The sequence below is a fragment of the Callithrix jacchus genome, chromosome 6, assembly GCF_049354715.1.
Source record: "Callithrix jacchus isolate 240 chromosome 6, calJac240_pri, whole genome shotgun sequence".
In the NCBI taxonomy this organism is placed as follows: Eukaryota; Metazoa; Chordata; class Mammalia; order Primates; family Cebidae; genus Callithrix; species Callithrix jacchus.
Genome location: NC_133507.1, coordinates 55,933,694 through 55,955,910, shown reverse-complemented (window position 1 = coordinate 55,955,910; position 22,217 = coordinate 55,933,694). Strand labels below are relative to the sequence as shown.

At 41.4% G+C, this 22,217-nt stretch overlaps 1 long non-coding RNA gene across 1 annotated transcript in view; it reads left to right on the top strand.

Moving 5' to 3' along the window:
* The first annotated feature begins 569 nt into the window (after positions 1-569).
* Positions 570-22,217, top strand: part of LOC144576753 (uncharacterized) — a 69,761-nt gene continuing 48,113 nt past the window's right edge. Inside the window, exons 1-2 of the long non-coding RNA XR_013519219.1 lie at positions 570-645; positions 7,911-8,007. This is a non-coding gene — a long non-coding RNA (uncharacterized LOC144576753). The remainder of the gene's footprint in view (positions 646-7,910; positions 8,008-22,217) is intronic.

Below are 22,217 nucleotides of genomic sequence, written 5' to 3'. Positions count from 1 at the left end.
TAGGCGAACAATGCAGTTTGTTTATCCAACCATGGAAACCCTCTAGTGTCTGCCTATAGAATGTTGCAGTGGCTTCTACTGGTAGAATTGACTGCCTCATTGCTATTTTTGAACTTCTTGCATGATGTTATGCAGTAAGAAAATCTATAATTAGAATATGGACAATATATTTTGGGGACGTTCTAAGCATATTATATTCAGGAAAAAGTAAAAGGATCTGTCTCACTCATGCTAAGTACATGTATCTTCTCAGCAAATAACCACTGCTGGACTGAGAGACTCTGGTAATCAGCTAAGAACCAGGCTATGGCTGTGAAGTGGAAGGGAGGCGTTGCCTTTGTATTTAGAGCAGACCAGTGGAGGAGATGCATAAAACACCCTAAAAACCCAGGAATGAACATGCTGCCTGGGAGGACCTACTGAATTGACCCTCTTTGGGCAATAGGACTCAAGGACCCTCCAACAGAGTATGATTGACCATGTCTGGGATGGCTTGTTAGACTTGGATTTATGTTGGGGGTATCCCAGTTAACCGTGTTGTTTGCACCAACAGAATCTTTCAGGCTTCCCTGGATCTTAAAAGAAGCCCTCCCTCCTGCCATTTCTGCCTGATCACAAAGATCCTGATGGCTTACCTTTCACTAGGTATGGAAAAAATGCAAATCCCACCCTCCCACACACACATACATATATATATATATATATGGTCTGGGTTCCTGGCTTTGAAATCTAAAAATTAAGCACTCTTCAAATTGATTTTACAAAATTATTTCTTCTAAATCCTTTTCCTTGGGGTCTTTCTGGCTCATAAATGGTTTCCCAAAGTGTATAACAGCCTCTATATTTGACTAAGAGTTTGCATGAATAATAAAATCTTCCAGGAGTAAACAAGCTCATATTTTTACCATTTGTAAACTTTATTGCTATTATAAAATCAATGCTTTGCGACCAGAACTCTGGGCAGATCTTACTGATGGTGGTGGGGACTGTCAACAAAGCATGTGGACTTTCTCCTTTTTTCAGTGTGAATTTCTTTTCACATAAAACATTAGTGTAGTTTTATATATGTGATAATCGCTCTTCATCATAAATATCTCAGGATGCCACTTAGCAAGGCAAGCAGTGGTGTACATAATGATATGCAAAGCAGTGTCTACACCCATGGTTGAATGGCACCCCTAACACAGATCACAGACCACAGACATATAACCATCTCAGGAAGGATAAAGGCTTTCAAATGTGATGAAGCTCAGAAACCAGCAAACTCTGGTGAAGGCCCTTCCCAGACACTCAACCTTTCTTCCTTGACCCTCAGACTTGTCTAGATTGAAAACTACCAGAACGGCCTTATCTGTTTCCCACTTTTGCCTTTGGCTTCTCTTGGGATGCCTTTAGCTGTCCTCTAGGGCAAGGTATTCCTAAGCATGTCTGTTAATGAGAATTACCTGATGTTTCCTTTTTTCTTAGTGATTTATAAAATAATTATAATAAAATAACTCATTCACATGGAAAAGACATTTCAAATAGTACAGAAGAGAAGGAAATGAAAAGATCACTTTCTTTCCCTGCCTGGCCTTATCTCCTGATCATTATAAAACCATTTCTGTTTTAAGTTGTTCTTCTGGTGTTTACTTCCATAATATTCATCAATGTTTATACTTTTTTTTTTTTTTGAGATGGAGTCTCGCTGTGTTGCCCAGGCTAGAGTGTAGTGGTGCTATCTTGGCTCACTGCAACCTCTACCTCCCGGGTACAAGCAATTCTTCTGCTTCAGCCTCCTAAGTAGCTGGGACTACAGGTATGTGCCACCATGCCCAGCTAATTTTTGTATTTTCAGTAGAGACAGGCTTTCACTATACTGGCCAGGATGGTCTTGAACTCCTGACCTCATGATCCATCTGCCTTGGCCTCCCAAAGTGCTGGGATTACTGGCATGAGCTACCTTGCCTCGCCATGTTTATACTTTTATTCAGGCTATTCTTCAACATATTTAGCAACTGGTAAAGTACGTTCACCAACCAGTCAGAACTGTTGTCTGTCCATGGTGCTGGAACAGCTTCCCAGAATCATCAACTGTCTCAGGCATTAACATTTTTGTGTGTAGGATTATGGGAAGCCTAAAGGGAGCTATTAATCTCCCTTCGCTGCTATAACAAATTTCCAAAAATTTGACGGCTTAAAACAACAGAAATTTACTATTACACAGTTCTGGAGGCCAGAAGTCCAAAATCAAGGTGTGAGCAGGGTCTCACTCACTCTAAAAGCTCCAAGGGAGAGTCCTTCTTTGTCCCTCCCATCTTCTGGTGGCTCCAGGTGTTCCTTGGCTTGTGGTTGTGTAACTCCAACCTCTGCCTCAGCCTTTGTGTGACCTTCCCCTCTATGTCTCTGTCTTCTCTTCTTTCTCTCATAAGATACTTGTCATTGGATTTAGGCTCACTTAGAAAATCCAGGATAATCTTATCTCAAGATTCTTAGTTGTATCTGTGAAGACTCTCCCTCCCACTAAGGTCACTCTTCACAGGTTTTGAAGGGAATTCATTTTGAGAACTTAACCTCCCTACTCTATTTTCTTTAAAATTTAAAAACAAATTGATACATAATATTTGTACATATTGATGAGGTACATGTAATATTTTGTTACATGCATAGAATGTGTAATGATCAAGTCAGAATATTCAGGATATCCATCACCTCAGCATTTATCATTTCTGTTTGTTGAGAACACTTCAAGTCCTCACTTCTATATTTTGAAATATGTAATACATTGTTGTTAATTATAGCCACCCCATTCTACTATTAACCATTAGAACTTATTTCTTCTAACTATATATTATTTTTGTACCCATTAACCAATCTCTCATCGCCATCTCCCCCAACCCCACCCATACCCACATCCTTACCAGCCTCTAATATCAATCATGCTACTCTCCACCTCTATGAGGTCAACTTTGTTTTAGCTTCTAGATGTGAGATAGTACCTGTGATATTTGTCTTTTGTGTCTGGCTTATTTCACTTAACATAATGACCTCGAATTCCATCTGTATTTCTGCAAATGACATGATTTTATTATTTTTATGGCCAAATAGTATTCCATTTTATAAATATACAACATTTTCTCTATCCATTTTTCTGTTGATGGACACTTAGGTTGATTCCACGTCTTTGCTATTGTGAATAGTGCCACAATAAACATGGGGGTTCATGGATCCCTTTGATATACTGATGTCCTTTCCTTTGGATAAATACTCAGTACTGGAATTACTGGATTGTATAATAGTTCTATTTTTAGTTGTTTGAGAAATCTCCAAACTGTTTTCCTTAATGGCTATACTAATTCACTTTCCCACCAACAGCATTCCCTTTTCTCTGCATCCTCATCAGCGTCTGTTATTTTTTGTCCTTTTGACAATTGCCCTTCTAAATTGTGTAGGATGATACTTCCTTTTGGTTTTGATTTGCATCTTCCAGATGATTATTGATGTTAAGCAGTTTTTCCATATATTTGGCCATTCATATGTCTACTTTTGAGGAATGTCTATTTATGTCTTTTACCCACTCTTCAATGGAATTGTTTGTTTTGCTGTTGGGTAGCTCCTTGTATATTCTGAATACTAGTCCCTTGTCAGATGAATATTTTGCAAATATTTTTTCCCATACAACAAGTTGTCTCTTCACTCTGTTGATTGTTTCCTTTGCTGTGTAGAAGATGTTTAGTTTCATATCATCCCATTATTGTCCCATTTGTCTATTTTAATTCTTGTTGCCTGTGATTTTGGGGTCTTAGCCATAAAATTTTTGCTTAGATCAATGTCCTGGAGTGTTTCCCCTGTTTTCTTTTAGTAGTTTTATAGTTTTGGGTCTTTAAGTTTTTAATCCATTTTGAGTTTATTTTTGTATATGGTGAGAGATAGGGTATAGTTCCATTCTGCTGCATGTGGATATCCAATTTTTCCTGCACTATTTGTTAAAGAGAATATTCTTTCCCTAATGTTATATTCTTGATGCCTTTATTGAAAATCAGTTAGCTACAAACATGTGGACTTATTTTCGGATGCTCTATTACATTCCTTTGGTTTATGTGCCTGTTTTTATACTAATACTGTGCTGTTCTGGTTACTATAGGCTTGTAATATATTTTGAAATCAGGTAGTGTGATACCTCCAGTTGTCTTCTTTTTGCTCAGGATTGCTTTGGGTTTGGGGGCCCTATTTTGGTTCTATAAAAATTTTAGTATTTTTTTCTGTTTCTGTGAAAAATGTCCTTGGTATTTTGATAGAGTTTTACTGAATCTGTTCATTGGTTTGAGTAGTATCATCATTTTAACCATACTAATTTTTCCAAATCATGAGCATGGGATGTTGTTCCACATGTTTGTGTTCCCATCAATTTCTTTCATCAGTGCTTTATAGTTTTCCTTGCAAAGCTATTTCACCTTTATGATTAAATTGATTACTAGGTGTTTTATATTTTCTGTAGCTATTGTAAATAAGATTGCTTTCTCGATTTGTTTTTCAGTGAGTTTATTATTGGTGTATGAAATTGCAATTGATTTTGTGTGTTAATATTGTATCCTGTAATTTTACTGAACTTGTTTATCAAATCTAAAAGTTTCTGGTAGATTCTTTAGGTTTTTCTAGACATAGGATTATGTCATCTGCAAAGGACAATTTGACTGCCTCTTTCCAATTTGGATGCCTTTTATTTCTTTTCCTTGCCTGACTGCCCTGGCTAGGACTGCGTTGAATAGGAATAGTAGGAGTGGGCATCCTTTTCAAGTTGCAGTTCTTTTTTTTTTTTTTTTTAATTTTTTATTGGATTATAGGTTTTGGGGTACATGGGCAGAGCATGCAAGACAGTTGCGTAGGTACACACATGGCAGTGTGCTTTCTTTTCTTCTCCCCTTCACCCACATTTGGCTTTTCTCCCCAGGCTATCCCTCCCCACCTCCCCCTCCCACTGGCCCTCCCCTTTTCCCCCCAATAGACCCCAGTGTTTAGTACTCCCCTTTCTGTGTCCATGTGTTCTCATTTTTCATCACCCACCTATGAGTGAGAATATGCGGTGTTTCATTTTCTTTTCTTGTGTCAGTTTGCTGAGAATGATGTTCTCCAGATTCATCCATGTCCCTACAAACGACACAAACTCATCATTTCTGATTGCTGCATAATATTCCATGGTGTATATGTGCCACATTTTCCCAATCCAGTCTATCACTAATGGGCATTTGGGTTGGTTCCAGGTCTTTGCTATTGTAAACAGTGCTGCAATGAACATTCGTGTGCATGTGTCCTTATAGTAGAACGATTTATAGTCCTTTGGATATATACCCAGTAATGGGATTGCTGGGTCAAATGGAATTTCTATTTCTAAGGCCTTGAGGAATCGCCACACTGTCTTCCACAATGGTTGAACTAATTTACACTCCCACCAACAGTGTAAAAGTGTTCCTTTTTCTCCACATCCTCTCCAGCATCTGTTGTCTCCAGATTTTCTAATGATCGCCATTCTAACTGGCGTGAGATGGTATCTCAATGTGGTTTTGATTCGCATCTCTCTGACGACCAGTGACAATGAGCATTTTTCATATGATTGTTGGCCTCATATATGTCTTCTTTCATAAAGTGTCTGTTCATTTCCTTTGCCCACTTTTGAATGGGCTTGTTTGTTTTTTTCCTGTAAATCTGTTTGAGTTCTTTGTAAATTCTGGATATCAGCCCTTTGTCAGATGGGTAAACTGCAAAAATTTTTTCCCATTCTGTTGGTTACCGATTCACTCTAGTGACTGTTTCTTTTGCTGTGCAGAAGCTGTGGAGTTTCATTAGGTCCCATTTGTCTATTTTGGCTTTTGTTGTCAATGCTTTTGGTGCTATATCTTATTTTCTAAATGAACAACCATTCTCTCAACTTTGTATCTGTGCTTGACATCTCACTTCTTCTTCTGGTTCAGCTCAAATGAAGTCCCACACTGTATTACAAATTCTTTTCTAACTGCCCCTTAGCTGAAAACTTTTGCCTCCTTAACATTTTATGCAGTTATTATTTTATCTTTGATGACACTGTCACATTATAATTATTTTCATACTTGCAATCTTCTACTTTCCAAGTTCCATGATATCGAGATCAATAGTTCACCTTTTCTGGGAGGTTTAGGAGATCCTCTAGCTTCCTCTAGCTGGCTCTATATGTTACATGTCTTAGGTCTCTAGAGGATAAGCATTTTAAAATTTGGATCAAATGGACAGATTTTGAAAAAAAAGTTTGGGATTGAATCATAATTTGGGAAGGGGGAGCAACTAATTAAGTGCAACACCAAGGCCAGCTGCAGAAATGGAGTGAAAAAGACCATTTTTAGTTGGAATCTCTGGCATCTCTTCTCTCCTTGGGGCTAAAAGTTCAAGCAAAAAGCTCATGAAAATTCCTAAAAATAAGCCGCCTGGAAAATGAAGAATTCCAGCTTGGAGATCTCCTGTGAGCATCTAAATGAAATCTTAGCTATTTCCTGAAATCTCAGTATTTCTTGGGCCTGAAAGAAAGGGCAGAAAATAATTTGGTGAGAACTTTTCAAAGACATTTAGAAGTTCTGCTTATAGCCCTAATTCAAGACCCAGGACACTCTCATGCTACTTTAAACTTCCCTTCCCCAAACTAGGTCTTTACCTTATTTAGAGCATAAACGTAATTAAAGGAAAGAAAAACAATCTCTTAATAGCTCTTCAAGGACTCCTTGAAACAAAAAAGAACCAAATTCCCTCTTTGCTCTCAGTCTGATCAAAAGATTTTCCTTCTTATTTGAAACAGAGGATCATCCATCTTTCCTTAAAACATGGACATTTTTTAAGATTCTTAGGCTGAAGGTCAGTTTGGACTATCAGATAGAGACAGCAAACCAGTCCAGATAAGAGTTTCCAAAGCTATCCATCACTTGAATAAAAGCCAAAGAAGCAGGTATTGATCCTAATCCTGAGGACAGGTTGAAAGAAGCAGGTATGGTCACAACATAGTGGTTACTCAGGCATATGAAAGAGATGAGATTGTGATGAAGCAGAAGACCTGCAGGAAACAGAAATCATTATGTAGCAGATAGAAAAGGCACTCATGAGGCAAATCAAGTATGACCCGAAAAGCCTTGTGGGTACCGTTATATCACCCAAACCAGGGAAAGCAAAATGGAACTCAGTGTGCTTGGGTTTGTAAGCAGAGAAGATCCTTAACCAGGGTAAGCCAGGGAAGGGATTCTACTCCAAGACTATGAAAGTGATATCATGTTAATGACAGCCACAGCCAGACTGCAGGCCTCTCGTTCACGTTCAGGTCCTTGTTCTCTAGGCTGCACTCTGTCGTTGTTCTCCCCTTACCTTTTGATGTCTTTATCTCCTTTATACATGGTTCTACAAATATACACTAAATTTCAAAGTCCCTGCTTGCCTCTATACCCTACTCACCTTACATGTTTTCCTGGACTTGTAAAGTCTAGGACTGTGTACCAAGAGTGAATCTCAGCACACAAACTCACGCGAAAAAAGAAGGGTAGCTTTCTTGATTTTTCTATAACTTAATTTCTGTCTTGCATCAGGATTCTACTGACATGGCAAAAATTTGATCTCAGTCATTTATTTTTCAGTCTGGGGTTTCTCCTTCCCAGATGAAAACGTCTGTAAAACTAAGAGCCTGCCCACTCTGCACTCATTACGCAGCACCTCTTTGTGGCTACTGCAGAATTCTCTCTAGGGCCAGCCAGCATCTACATTCCCGACACTTCCCTTCCTCCACCTGGGCTCTCTCAACATAGCCAGGGAACATTATTTCTGGTCTCCATATTTTTTGAGGTAGAAGATGGAGAAGAGTGAGCACCTTCCTTAAACTCTCAAATATGATTACTAAAACCTTAATCTTTTTGTGTTCCTTTCAGTACATAAGCTATTGAATTGCAAAACCCAGGAAGAATCTCTGAGGATGGCAGCTTTCTGTCCTGTCTGAGGCATGAACCAGGGCAAGGCTCCAATGGGGTGAGTGCCAAAGAGAAAGGAAGTGGTTGGGAGGTGCGCAGTGTGGGTGTGGAGGTGTAGGTTGGCTAACACTCCCCAAATGATATCCTAGAGCAACAGCTGCAGAAGCCAAAGGTGTTTGAACCCAGTCCGTGGATCTGTTTGTGACTCCTGCCATACTGTAGCTCACACCTGGTGTTCTTATTAAGGATAACTAGCCTTCTTTTACTTTTCCCCCATTAGACTTCCCTGAAAGAAGCTGCCCATTGCCTGTCCCCTGCCCCATCGAGCCCCACTCCTCCTTTCTCTCCCTCCACGAACTCTTGCAAGGACTGTATTCACCTTTATACTGATCATATGTTTGCTCTGGAGTCATAGAGTATATCATTGTTGATGGCTACAATACATTTCTATTTTTTTTATGTGGAGAACATACAAGATAGTTGCATAGGTACACACTTGGCAGTGTGATTTGCTGCCTTCCTCCCCTTCACCCATATCTGGCATTTCTCCCCATGTTATCTCTTCCCAACTCCCTGCCCCCTGCTGTCCCTCCCCTATGCCCCCCAATAGACCCCAGTGTGTACTGCTCCCCTCCCTGTGTTCATGTGTTCTCATTGTTCATCACCCGCATGTAAGTGAGAACATGTGGTATTTTATTTTCTGTTCTTTTTTTTTAAATTTTTTTATTGGATTTTAGGTTTTGGGGTACATGAGCAGAGCATGTAAGACAGTTGCGTAGGAACACACATGGCAGTGTGCTTTGCTTTCCTTCTCCCCTTCACCCACATTTGGCATTTCTCCCCAGGCTATCCCTCCCCACCTCCCCCTCCCACTGGCCCTCCCCTTTTCCCCCCAATAGACCCCAGTGTTTAGTACTCCCCTTTCTGTGTCCATGTGTTCTCATTTTTCATCACCCACCTATGAGTGAGAATATGCGGTGCTTCACCTTCTGTTCTTGTGTCAGTTTGCTGAGGATGATGTTCTCCAGATTCATCCATGTCCCTACAAACGACACAACCTCATCATTTCTGATTGCTGCATAATATTCCATGGTGTATATGTGCCACATTTTTCCAATCCAGTCTATTATCAATGGGCATTTGGGTTGATTCCAGGTCTTTGCTATTGTAAACAGTGCTGCAATGAACATTCGTGTACATGTGGACACGATTTAGTAGAACGATTTATAGTCTTTTGGATATATACCCAGTAATGGGATTGCTGGGTCAAATGGAATTTCTATTTCTAAGGCCTTGAGGAATCGCCACACTGTCTTCCACAATGGTTGGACTAATTTACACTCCCACCAACAGTGTAAAAGTGTTCCTTTTTCTCCACATCCTCTCCAGCATCTGTTGTCTCCAGATTTTTTAATGATCGCCATTCTAACTGGCGTGAGATGGTATCTCAAAGTGGTTTTGAATTGCATCTCTCTGATGACCAGTGACGGTGAGCATTTTTTCATATGATTGTTGGCCTCATATATGTCTTCTTTCGTAAAGTGTCTGTTCATATCCTTTGCCCACTTTTGAATGGGCTTGTTTGTTTTTTTCCTGTAAATCTGTTTGAGTTCTTTGTAAATTCTGGATATCAGCCCTTTGTCAGATGGGTAAACTGCAAAAATTTTTTCCCATTCTGTTGGTTGCCGATCCACTCTAGTGACTGTTTCTTTTGCCGTGCAGAAGCTGTGGGGTTTCATTAAGTCCCATTTGTCTATTTTGGCTTTTGTTGCCAATGCTTTTGGTGTTTTGTTCATGAAGTCCTTGCCTACTCCTATGTCCTGGATAGTTTTGCCTAGATTTCCTTCTAGGGTTTTTATGGTGCCAGGTCTTATGTTTAAGTCTTTAATCCATCTGGAGTTAATTTTAGTGTAAGGTGTCAGGAAGGGGTCCAGTTTCTGCTTTCTGCACATGGCTAGCCAGTTTTCCCAACACCATTTGTTGAACAGGGAATCCTTTCCCCCTTGCTTGCTTTTGTCAGGTTTGTCAAAGATTGTATAGTTGTAGATATGTTGTGTTGCCTCCGGTGCCTCTGTTTTGTTCCATTGGTCTATATCTCTATTTTTGTACCAGTACCATGCTGTTTTGATTACTGTAGCCTTGTAGTATAGTTTGAAATCCAGTAGTGTGATGCCCCCCGCTGTGTTCTTTTTGCTTAGAATTGACTTGGCTATGCGGGCTCTCTTTTGGTTCCATATGAAGTTCATGGTGGTTTTTTCCAGTTCTGTGAAGAAAGTCAATGGTAGCTTGATGGGGATAGCGTTGATTCTGTAAATTACTTTGGGCAGTATAGCCATTTTCACGATATTAATTCTTCCTAACCATGAACATGGAATGTTTCTCCATCTGTTTGTGTCCTCTCTGATTTCGTTGAGCAGTGGTTTGTAGTTCTCCTTGAAGAGGTCCCTTACGTTCCTTGTGAGTTGTATTCCAAGGTATTTTATTCTCTTTGTAGCAATTGTGAATGGCAGTTCGTTCTTGATTTGGCTTTCTTTAAGTCTGTTATTTGTGTAGAGGAAGGCTTGTGATTTTTGCACATTGATTTTATATCCTGAGACTTTGCTGAAGTTGCTTATCAGTTTCAGGAGTTTTTGGGCTGAGGCGACGGGGTCTTCTAGGTATACTATCATGTCGTCTGCAAATAGAGACAATTTGGCTTCCACCTTTCCTATCTGAATAACCTTTATTTCTTTTTCTTGCCTGATTGCTCTGGCTAGAACTTCCAGAACTATATTGAATAGGAGTGGTGAAAGAGGGCATCCTTGTCTAGTGCCAGATTTCAAAGGGAATGCTTCCAGTTTTTGACCATTCAGTATGATATTGGCTGTTGGTTTGTCATAAATAGCTTTTATTACTTTGAGATACGTTCCATCAATACCGAGTTTATTGAGGGTTTTTAGCATAAAGGGCTGTTGAATTTTGTCAAATGCCTTCTCTGCATCAATTGAGATAATCATGTGGTTTTTGTTTTTGGTTCTGTTTATGTGGTGAATTACGGTTATAGACTTGCGTATGTTCAACCAGCCTTGCATCCCTGGGATGAATCCTACTTGATCATGGTGAATAAGTTTTTTGATTTGCTGTTGCATTCGGCTTGCCAATATTTTATTGAAGACTTTTGCATCTATGTTCATCATGGATATTGGCCTGAAGTTTTCTTTTCTTGTTGGGTCTCTGCCTGGTTTTGGTATCAGCATGATGTTGGTCTCGTAAAATGATTTGGGAAGTATTCCCTCTTTTTGGATTGTTTGAAATAGTTTAGAAGGAATGGTACCAGCTCCTCTTTGTGTGTCTGGTAGAATTCGCTGTGAACCCGTCTGGACCTGGGCTTTTTTTGTGTGGTAGGCTCTTAATTGCTGCCTCGACTTCTGACCTTGTTATTGGTCTATTCATAGTTTCAGCTTCCTCCTGGTTTAGGCTTGGGAGGACACAGGAGTCCAGGAATTTATCCATTTCTTCCAGGTTTACTAGTTTATGTGCATAGAGTTGTTTGTAATATTCTCTGATGATGGTTTGAATTTCTGTGGAATCTGTGGTGATTTCCCCTTTATCATTTTTTATTGCATCTATTTGGTTGTTCTCTCTTTTCTTTTTAATCAATCTGGCTAGTGGTCTGTCTATTTTGTTGATCTTTTCAAAAAACCAGCTCTTGGATTTATTGATTTTTTGAAGAGTTTTTCGTGTCTCAATCTCCTTCAGTTCAGCTCTGATCTTAGTTATTTCTTGTCTTCTGCTGGGTTTTGAGTTTTTTTGGTCTTGCTCCTCTAGCTCTTTCAATTTTGACGATAGGGTGTCAATTTTGGATCTCTCCATTCTCCTCATATGGGCACTTATTGCTATATACTTTCCTCTAGAGACTGCTTTAAATGTGTCCCAGAGGTTCTGGCACGTTGTGTCTTCATTCTCATTGGTTTGGAAGAACTTCTTTATTTCTGACTTCATTTCATTGTTTACCCAGTCAACATTCAAGAGCCAGTTGTTCAGTTTCCATGAAGTTGTGCGGTTCTGGGTTGGTTTCTGTATTCTGAGTTCTAACTTGATTGCACTATGGTCTGAGAGGCTGTTTGTTATGATTTCAGTTGTTTTGCATTTGTTGAACAGTGCTTTACTTCCAATTATGTGGTCAATTTTTGAGTAGGTGTGATGTGGTGCTGAGAAGAATGTATATTCTGTGGATTTGGGTTGGAGAGTTCTGTAAATGTCTATCAGGTTTGCTTGCTCCAGGTCTGAGTTCAAGCCCTGGATATCCTTGTTGATTTTCTGTCTGGTTGATCTGTCTAATATTGAAAGTGGAGTGTTAAAGTCTCCCACTATTATTGTGGGGGAGTCTAAGTCTCTTTGTAAGTCATTAAGAACTTGCCTTATATATCTGGGTGCTCCTGTGTTGGGTCCATATATGTTTAGGATCGTTAGCTCTTCTTGTTGTATCGATCCCTTTACCATTATGTAATGCCCTTCTTTGTCTCTTTTGATCTTTGTTGCTTTAAAGTCTATTTTATCAGAGATGAGAATCGCAACTCCTGCTTTTTTTTGCTCTCCATTTGCTTGGTAAATCTTCCTCCATCCCTTTATTTTGAGCCTTTGTGTATCCTTGCATGTGAGATGGATTTCCTGGATACAGCACACTGATGGGTTTTGGCTTTTTATCCAATGTGCCAGTCTGTGTCTTTTGATTGGTGCATTTAGTCCATTTACATTTAGGGTTAATATTGTTATGTGTGAATTTGATACTGCCATTTTGATGCTAAGTGGCTGTTTTGCCTGTTAGTTGTTGTAGATTCTTCATTATGTTGATGCTCTTTAGCATTTAGTGTGATTTTGGAATGGCTGGTACTGGTTGTTCCTTTCTATGTGTAGTGCCTCTTTTAGGAGCTCTTGTAAAGCAGGCCTGGTGGTGACAAAATCTCTGAGTACTTGCTTGTTCGCAAAGGATTTTATTTTTCCTTCACTTCTGAAGCTCAGTTTGGCTGGATATGAAATTCTGGGTTGAAAGTTCTTTTCTTTAAGAATGTTGAATATTGGCCCCCACTCTCTTCTGGCTTGTAGTGTTTCTGCCGAGAGATCTGCTGTGAGTCTGATGGGCTTCCCTTTGTGGGTAACTCGACCTTTCTCTCTGGTTGCCCTTAGTATTTTCTCCTTTATTTCAACCTTGTTGAATCTGACGATTATGTGCCTTGGGGTTGCTCTTCTTGCAGAATATCTTTGTGGTGTTCTCTGTATTTCCTGCAATTGAGTGTTGGCCTGTCTTGCTAGGTGAGGGAAGTTTTCCTGGATGATGTCCTGAAGAGTATTTTCCAACTTGGATTCATTCTCTTCGTCCCCTTCTGGTACACCTATCAAACGTAGATTAGGTCTTTTCTTTTTTTTTTTTTTTTAACTTTTTATTTTTATTTTTATTGGATTTTAGGTTTTGGGGTACATGAGCAGAGCATGTAAGACAGTTGCATAGGTACACACATGGCAGTGTGCTTTGCTTTCCTTCTCCCCTTCACCCACATTTGGCATTTCTCCCCAGGCTATCCCTCCCCACCTCCCCCTCCCACTGGCCCTCCCCTTTTCCCCCCAATAGACCCCAGTGTTTAGTACTCCCCTTTCTGTGTCCATGTGTTCTCATTTTTCATCACCCACCTATGAGTGAGAATATGCGGTGGTTCACCTTCTGTTCTTGTGTCAGTTTGCTGAGGATGACGTTCTCCAGATTCATCCATGTCCCTACAAACGACACAACCTCATCATTTCTGATTGCTGCATAATATTCCATGGTGTATATGTGCCACATTTTTCCAATCCAGTCTATCATCAATGGGCATTTGGGTTGATTCCAGGTCTTTGCTATTGTAAACAGTGCTGCAATGAACATTCGTGTACATGTGTCCTTATAGTAGAACGATTTACAGACTTTTGGATATATACCCAGTAATGGGATTGCTGGGTCAAATGGAATTTCTATTTCTAAGGCCTTGAGGAATCGCCACACTGTCTTCCACAATGGTTGAACTAATTTACACTCCCACCAACAGTGTAAAAGCGTTCCTTTTTCTCCACATCCTCTCCAGCATTTGTTGTCTCCAGATTTTTTAATGATCGCCATTCTAACTGGCGTGAGATGGTATCTCAATGTGGTTTTGATTTGCATCTCTCTGATGACCAGTGACGGTGAGCATTTTTTCATATGATTGTTGGCCTCATATATGTCTTCTTTTGTAAAGTATCTGTTCATATCCTTTGCCCACTTCGGAATCGGCTTGTTTGTTTTTTTCCTGTAAATCCGTTTGAGTTCTTTGTAAATTCTGGATATCAGCCCTTTGTCAGATGGGTAGACTGCGAAAATTTTTTCCCATTCTGTTGGTTGCCGATCCACTCTAGTGACTGTTTCTTTTGCCGTGCAGAAGCTGTGGAGTTTCATTAAGTCCCATTTGTCTATTTTGGCTTTTGTTGCCAATGCTTTTGGTGTTTTGTTCATGAAGTCCTTGCCTACTCCTATGTCCTGGATAGTTTTGCCTAGATTTCCTTCTAGGGTTTTTATGGTGCCAGGTCTTATGTTTAAGTCTTTAATCCATCTGGAGTTAATTTTAGTGTAAGGTGTCAGGAAGGGGTCCAGTTTCTGCTTTCTGCACATGGCTAGCCAGTTTTCCCAACACCATTTTTTGAACATGGAATCCTTTCCCCATTGCTTGTTTTTGTCAGGTTTATCAAAGATTGTATAGTTGTATGTATGTTGTGTTGCCTCCGGTGCCTCTGTTTTGTTCCATTGGTCTATATCTCTATTTTGGTACCAGTACCATGCTGTTTTGATTACTGTAGCCTTGTAGTATAGTTTGAAATCCAGTAGTGTGATGCCCCCCGCTGTGTTCTTTTTGCTTAGAATTGACTTGGCTATGCGGGCTCTCTTTTGGTTCCATATGAAGTTCATGGTGGTTTTTTCCAGTTCTGTGAAGAAAGTCAATGGTAGCTTGATGGGGATAGCGTTGATTCTGTAAATTACTTTGGGCAGTATAGCCATTTTCACGATATTAATTCTTCCTAACCATGAACATGGAATGTTTCTCCATCTGTTTGTGTCCTCTCTGATTTCGTTGAGCAGTGGTTTGTAGTTCTCCTTGAAGAGGTCCCTTACGTTCCTTGTGAGTTGTATTCCAAGGTATTTTATTCTTTTTGTAGCAATTGTGAATGGCAGTTCATTCTTGATTTGGCTTTCTTTAAGTCTGTTATTGGTGTAGACGAATGCTTGTGATTTTTGCTTTAAAATCTATTTTATCAGAGATGAGAATTGCAACTCCTGCTTTTTTTTGCTTTCCATTAGCTTGGTAAATCTTCCTCCATCCCTTTATTTTGAGCCTTTGTGTATCCTTGCATGTGAGATGGGTTTCCTGGATACAGCACACTGATGGGTTTTGGCTCTTTATCCAATGTGCCAGTCTGTGTCTTTTGATTGGTGCATTTAGTCCATTTACATTTAGGGTTAATATTGTTATGTGTGAATTTGATACTGCCATTTTGATGCTAAGTGGCTGTTTTGCCTGTTAGTTGTTGTAGATTCTTCATTATGTTGATGCTCTTTAGCATTCAGTGTGATTTTGGAATGGCTGGTACTGGTTGATCCTTTCTATGTGTAGTGCCTCTTTTAGGAGCTCTTGTAAAGCAGGCCTGGTGGTGACAAAATCTCTGAGTACTTGCTTGTTCGCAAAGGATTTTATTTTTCCTTCACTTCTGAAGCTCAGTTTGGCTGGATATGAAATTCTGGGTTGAAAGTTCTTTTCTTTAAGAATGTTGAATATTGGCCCCCACTCTCTTCTGGCTTGTAGTGTTTCTGCCGAGAGATCTGCTGTGAGTCTGATGGGCTTCCCTTTGTGGGTGACCTGACCTTTCTCTCTGGCTGCCCTTAGTATTCTCTCCTTTATTTCAACCCTGTTGAATCTGACGATTGTGTGCCTTGGGGTTGCTCTTCTTGCAGAATATCTTTGTGGTGTTCTCTGTATTTCCTGCAATTGAGTGTTGGCCTGTCTTGCTAGGTGGGGGAAATTTTCCTGGATGATGTCCTGAAGAGTATTTTCCAGCTTGGATTCATTCTCTTCATCCTCTTCTGGTACACCTATCAAACGTAGGTTAGGTCTTTTCACATAGTCCCACATTTCTTGGAGACTTTGTTCATTCCTTTTTGCGCTTTTTTCTCTAATCTTGGTTTCTCGTTTTATTTCATTGAGTTGGTCTTCGACTTCAGATATTCTTTCTTCTGCTTGGTCAATTCGGCTATTGAAACTTGTGTTTGCTTTGCGAAGTTCTCATATTGTGTTTTTCAGCTCCTTTAATTCATTCATATTCCTCTCTAAGTTATCCATTCTTGTTATCATTTCCTCATATCTTTTTTCATGGTTCTTAGTTTCTTTGCATTGATTTAATACATGATCTTTTAGCTCACAAACGTTTCTCATTATCCACCTTCTGAAGTCTAATTCCGTCATTTCGTCACAGTCATTCTCCGGCCAACTTTGTTCCCTTGCTGGTGAGGAGTTTTGGTCCTTTCTAGGAGGCGAAGTTTTCTGGTTTCGGGTGTTTTCCTTCTTTTTTCGCTGGTTTCTTCCCATCTTTGTGGATTCGTCTGCTGGTCGTCTGCGTAGTTGCTGACTTTTCGATTGGGTCTCTGAGTGGACACCCAGATTGTTGATGATGAAGTATTTCTGTTGCTTGGTTTTCCTTCTACCAGTCTAGCCCCTTCGCTGTATGACTGCTGAGGTCCGCTCCAGACCCTGCTTGTCTGGGGTGCACCTCTAGCAGCTGTGGCACAGTGAGGGATGCTACCAGTTTCTTTTTCTGCTATCTTTGTCCCAGGATGTTGCCTGCCTAATGTCAGTCTTTTGGATATAGAGGGGTCAGGGAGCTGCTTGAGGAGACAGTTTGTACTTTATAGGGGATTAATTGCTGAGCTGTGAGCTCTGTTGTTCATTCAGGGCTGTTAGGCTGCTATGTTTGATTCTGCAGCAACAGAGCTCATTAAAAAACCCTTTTTTTTTTCTCAAATGCTCTGTGTTGAGGGGTTTGGGCTTTATTTTTGGATGTCCGTTGAGGTCCTGCCCAGCTAGGACGCAGACTAGCCACTGTTTGGCTGCCGAGGCTCCGCCCTGCTGTTGTGTGGTTCGCCATGTTCCTGCAGGCTCTGCTGTGGTCTCCGCCACGCCCTCCGGCTGAGTCTCTCTGTTTTAGAGATTTAGGGTTGCCTCGGCAATGGCAGGCTGCGTCAGCAGTGGGCGTGTATCTCAGTAGGGACGGGTTGCCTCGGCAACGGCAGGCTGCGTCAGCAATGGGCGTGTATCTCAGTTGGGGTGGGTTGCCTCGGTAATGGTGGACGCCCCTCCCCCTCAGAGCGTCTCGGGCCGTCTGCCCGGGGCTTGTTTGAAATCGCGGTTTTGTTCGTCCCACTGGGCCAGCCCTAACGCTCTGTTCCTGCAATCCCCTGGCTGGCCCACTGTTCAAGTCTAGCTCAGTCTCAAGTCCAGCCCTCTCACGTCTCCAGTTGCCGGTTCAACGGGGCACCCGGACAAGTGCGCCCTGTGGGGAGCGCTGGGTAGGGCCGGCCGCTGCCATCCCAGCTACCGGCTTCGCCAGGCGGAGGTTCTGCCTGGCGTCCCGCATCTCCTCTTCACTTGGGAATTTCCCCGTTCCGTGGGCAACAAAGATCAGTCTGGAAATGCAGCTCAGACTCACCTTTCCGTGGACACAATGCGAGCTCCAATCCTGGGTTGTTCTCGCCTCTGAACTTTTTCAAATCTCATCTAGGTCTTTTCACATAGTCCCACATTTCTTGGAGACTTTGTTCATTCCTTTTTGCGCTTTTTTCTCTAATCTTGGTTTCTCGTTTTATTTCATTGAGTTGGTCTTCGACTTCAGATATTCTTTCTTCTGCTTGGTCAATTCAGCTATTGAAACTTGTGCATGCTTCGCGAAGTTCTCGTATTGTGTTTTTCAGCTCCTTTAATTCATTCATATTCCTCTCTAAGTTATCCATTCTTGTTATCATTTCCTCATATCTTTTTTTAAGTTCCTTAGTTTCTTTGCATTGATTTAATACATGTTCTTTTAGCTCACAAAAGTTTCTCATTATCCACCTTCTGAAGTCTAATTCCGTCATTTCGTCACAGTCATTCTCCGTCCAGCTTTGCTCCCTTGCTGGTGAGGAGTTTTGGTCCTTTCTAGGAGGCGAGGTGTTCTGGTTTCGGGTGTTTTCCTCCTTTTTTCACTGGTTTCTTCCCATCTTTGTGGGTTTATCCGCTTGTCGTCTGCGTAGTTGCTGACTTTTCGATTGGGTCTCTGAGTGGACACCCAGATTGTTGATGATGAAGTATTTCTGTTACTTGGTTTTCCTTCTACCAGCCTAGCCCCTTCGCTGTATGACTGCTGAGGTCCACTCCAGGCCCTGCTTGTCTGGGGTGCACCTCTAGCAGCTGTGGCACAGTGAGGGATGCTACCCATTTCTTTTTCTGCTATCTTTGTCCCAGGATGATGCCTGCCAAATGTCAGTCTTTTGGATATAGAGGGGTCAGGGAGCTGCTTGAGGAGACAGTCTGTACTTTTTTGGAGCTCAATTGCTGAGCTGTGAGCTCTGTTGTTCATTCAGGGCTGTTAGGCTGCTATGTTTGATTCTGCTGCAACAGAGCTCATTAAAAAAAAGCCTTTTTTTCTCAAATGCTCTGTGTTGGGGGGTTCGGGCTTTATTTTTCGATGTCTGATGAGGTTTCCTGCCCAGCTAGAAGGCAGACTAGCCACTGTTTGGCTGCCGAGTCTCTGCCCTGCTGTTGTGTGATTCGCTCTGTTCCTGCAGGCTCTGCTGTGGTCTCTGCCACACCCTGCGGCAGAGTCTCTTCATTGTAGCGTGTTGCCTCGGCAACGGCAGGCTGCGTCAGCAGTGGGCGTGTATCTCAGTAGGGACGGGTTGCCTCGGCAACAGCTGGCTGCATCAGCAGTGGGCGTGTATCTCAGTTGGGGCGTGTTGCCTCGGTAGTGGTGGACGCCCCTCCCCCACAGAGCGTCTCGGACCGTCTGCTCAGGATAGTTTGAAATCGCAGTTTTGTTCGTCCCACCGGGTATCCCAAACGATCTGTCCCTGCAATACCCTGGGCTGGCCTACTGTCCAAGTCTCGTTCAGTCTCAAGTCCAGCCCTCTGAAGTCTCAGATTGCTGGTTCAACAGGGCACCCGGACAAGCGCGCCCTGTGGGGAGCGCTGGGTAGGGCCGGCCGCCGCCGCCCCGGCTGCCGGCTTCGCCAGGCAGAGCTACTGCCTGGCATCCCGTGTCTTTTTTATACTTGGGAGTTTCCCTGTTCTGTGGGCAACAAAGATCAGTCTGTAAATGCAACTCCGACTCACCGTTTGCGGATTCAACGAGAGCTCCAATCCTGGGTTGTTCTCAGAGTGCCATCTTGAGTCCTCTCCCCCTGTTCTTTTTTTTTTTTTTTTTGTATTTTAGGTTTTGGGTACATGTGCAGAACATGCAAGACAGTTGCATAGGTACACACATGGCAGTGTGTTTTGCTGCCTTCCTCCCCTTCACCCACATTTGGCATTTCTCCCCAGGCTATCCCACTGCAGCTCCCCCCCTGCTGTCCCTCCCCTCTTTGCCCCAGTAGACCACAGTGTTTGGTACTCCCTTCCCTGCGTCCTTGTGTTCTCATTTTTCATCACCCACCTACGACTGAGAATATGCGGTATTTCATTTTCTGTTCTTGTGTCAGTTTGCTGAGAATGATGTTCTCCAGATTCATCCATGTCCCTACAAATGACACGAACTCATCATTTTTGATTGCTGCATAATATTCCATGGTGTATATGTGCCACATTTTCCCAATCTAGTCTATCATCTATGGGCATTTGGGTTGGTTCCAGGTCTTTGCTAATGTAAACAGTGCTGCAGTGAACATTTGTGTGTATGTGTCCTTATAGTAGAACGATTTATAGTCCTTTGGATATATACCGAGTAATGGGATTGCTGGGTCAATTGGAATTTCTCTTTCTAAGGCCTTGAGGAATTGCCACACTGTCTTCCACAATGGTTGAACTAGTTTACACTCCCACCAACAGTGTAAAAGTGTTCCTATTTCTCCACATCCTCTCCAGCATCTGTTGTCTCCAGATTTTTTAATGATCGCCATTCTAACTGGTGTGAGATGGTATCTCAATGTGGTTTTGATTTTTATCTCTCTGATGACCAGTGATGATGAGTACTTTTTCATATGTTTGTTGGCCTCATGTATGTCTTCTTTTGTAAAATGTCTGTTCATATAATTTGCCTAATTTTGAATGGGCTTGTTTGTTTTTTTTCCTGTAAATCCGTTTGAGTTCTTTGTAAATTCTGGATATCAGCCCTTTGTCAGATGGGTAAACTGCAAAAATTTTTTCCCATTCTGTTGGTTGCCGATTCACTCTAGTGACTGTTTCTTTTGCGGTGCAGAAGCTGTGGAGTTTCATTAGGTCCCATTTGTCTATTTTGGCTTTTGTTGCCAATACTTTTGGTGTTTTGGTCATGAAGTCCTTGCCTACTCCTATGTCCTGAAGGTTTTGCCTAGATTTTCCTCTAGGGTTTTTATGGTGCCAGGTCTTATGTTTAAGTCTTTAATCCATCTGGAGTTAATTTTAGTGTAAGGTGTCAGGAAGGGAACCAGTTTCTACTTTCAGCACATGGCTAGCCAGTTTTCCCAACACCATTTATTAAACAGGGAATCCTTTCCCATTTGCTTGTTTTTGTCAGGTTTATCAAAAATTGTATGATTGTAGATATGCTGTGTTGCCTCCGATGCCTCTGTTTTGTTCCATTGGTCTATATCTCTGTTTTGGTACCAGTACCATGCTGTTTTGATTACTGTAGCCTTGTAGTATAGTTTGAAATCCAGTAGTGTGATGCCCCCCGCTGTGTTCTTTTTGCTTAGAATTGACTTGGCTATGCGGGCTCTCTTTGGTTCCATATGAAGTTCATGGTGTTTTTTTCCAGTTCTGTGAGGAAATTCAATGGTAACTTGATGGGGATAGCATTGATTCTGTAAATTACTTTGGGCAGTATAGCCATTTTCACGATATTAATTCTTCCTAACCGTGAACATGGAATGTGTCTCCATCTGTTTGTGTCCTCTCTGATTTCACTGAGCAGTGGTGTGTAGTTCTCCTTGAAGAGGTCCCTTACTTTCCTTGTGAGTTGTATTCCTAGGTATTTTATTCTCTTTGTAGCAATTGTGAATGGCAGTTCGTTCTTGATTTGGCTTTCTTTAAGTCTGTTATTTGTGTAGAGGAAGGCTTGTGATTTTTGCACATTGATTTTATATCCTGAGACTTTGCTGAAGTTGCTTATCAGTTTCAGGAGTTTTTGGGCTGAAGCGATGGGGTCTTCTAGGTATACTATCATGTCGTCTGCAAATAGAGACAATTTGGCTTCCACCTTTCCTATCTGAATAACCTTTATTTCTTTTTCTTGCCTGATTGTTCTGGCTAGAACTTCCAGTACTATACTGAATAGGAGTGGTGAGAGAGGGCATCCTTGTCTAGTGCCGAATTTCAAAGGGAATGCTTCCAGTTTTTGCCCATTCAGTATGATATTGGCTGTTTGTTTGTCGTAAATAGCTTTCATTATTTTGAGATACGTTCCATCAATACCGAGTTTATTGAGGGTGTTTAGCATAAGGGGCTGTTGTATTTTGTCAAAGGCCTTCTCTGCATCAATTGAGATAATCATGTGGTTTTTGTTTTTGGTTCTGTTTATGTGGTGGATTGCGTTCATAGACTTGCCTATGTTGAACCACCCTTGCATCCCCAGGATGAATCCTACTTCATCATGGTGGATAAGCTTTTTGATGTGCTGTTGCAATCGGCTTGCCAGTATTTTATTGAAGATTTTTGCGTCTGTGTTCATCATGGATATTGGCCTCAAGTTTTCTTTTCTTGTTGGGTCTCTGCCGGGTTTTGGTAGCAGGATGATGTTGATCTCATAAAATGATTTGGGAAGGATTCTCTCTTCTTGGATTATTTGGAATAGTTTCAGAAGGAATGGTAGCAGCTCCTCTTTGTGTTTCTGGTAGTATTCGGCTGTGAACCCATCTGGACCTGGACTTTTTTTGTGTTGTAGGCTCTTAATTGCTGCCTCGACTTCAGACCTTGTTATTGGTCTACTCATAGTTTTGGCTTCCTCCTGGTTTAGGCTTGGGAGGATACAGGTGTCCAGGAATTTATCCATTTCTTCCAGGTTTACTAG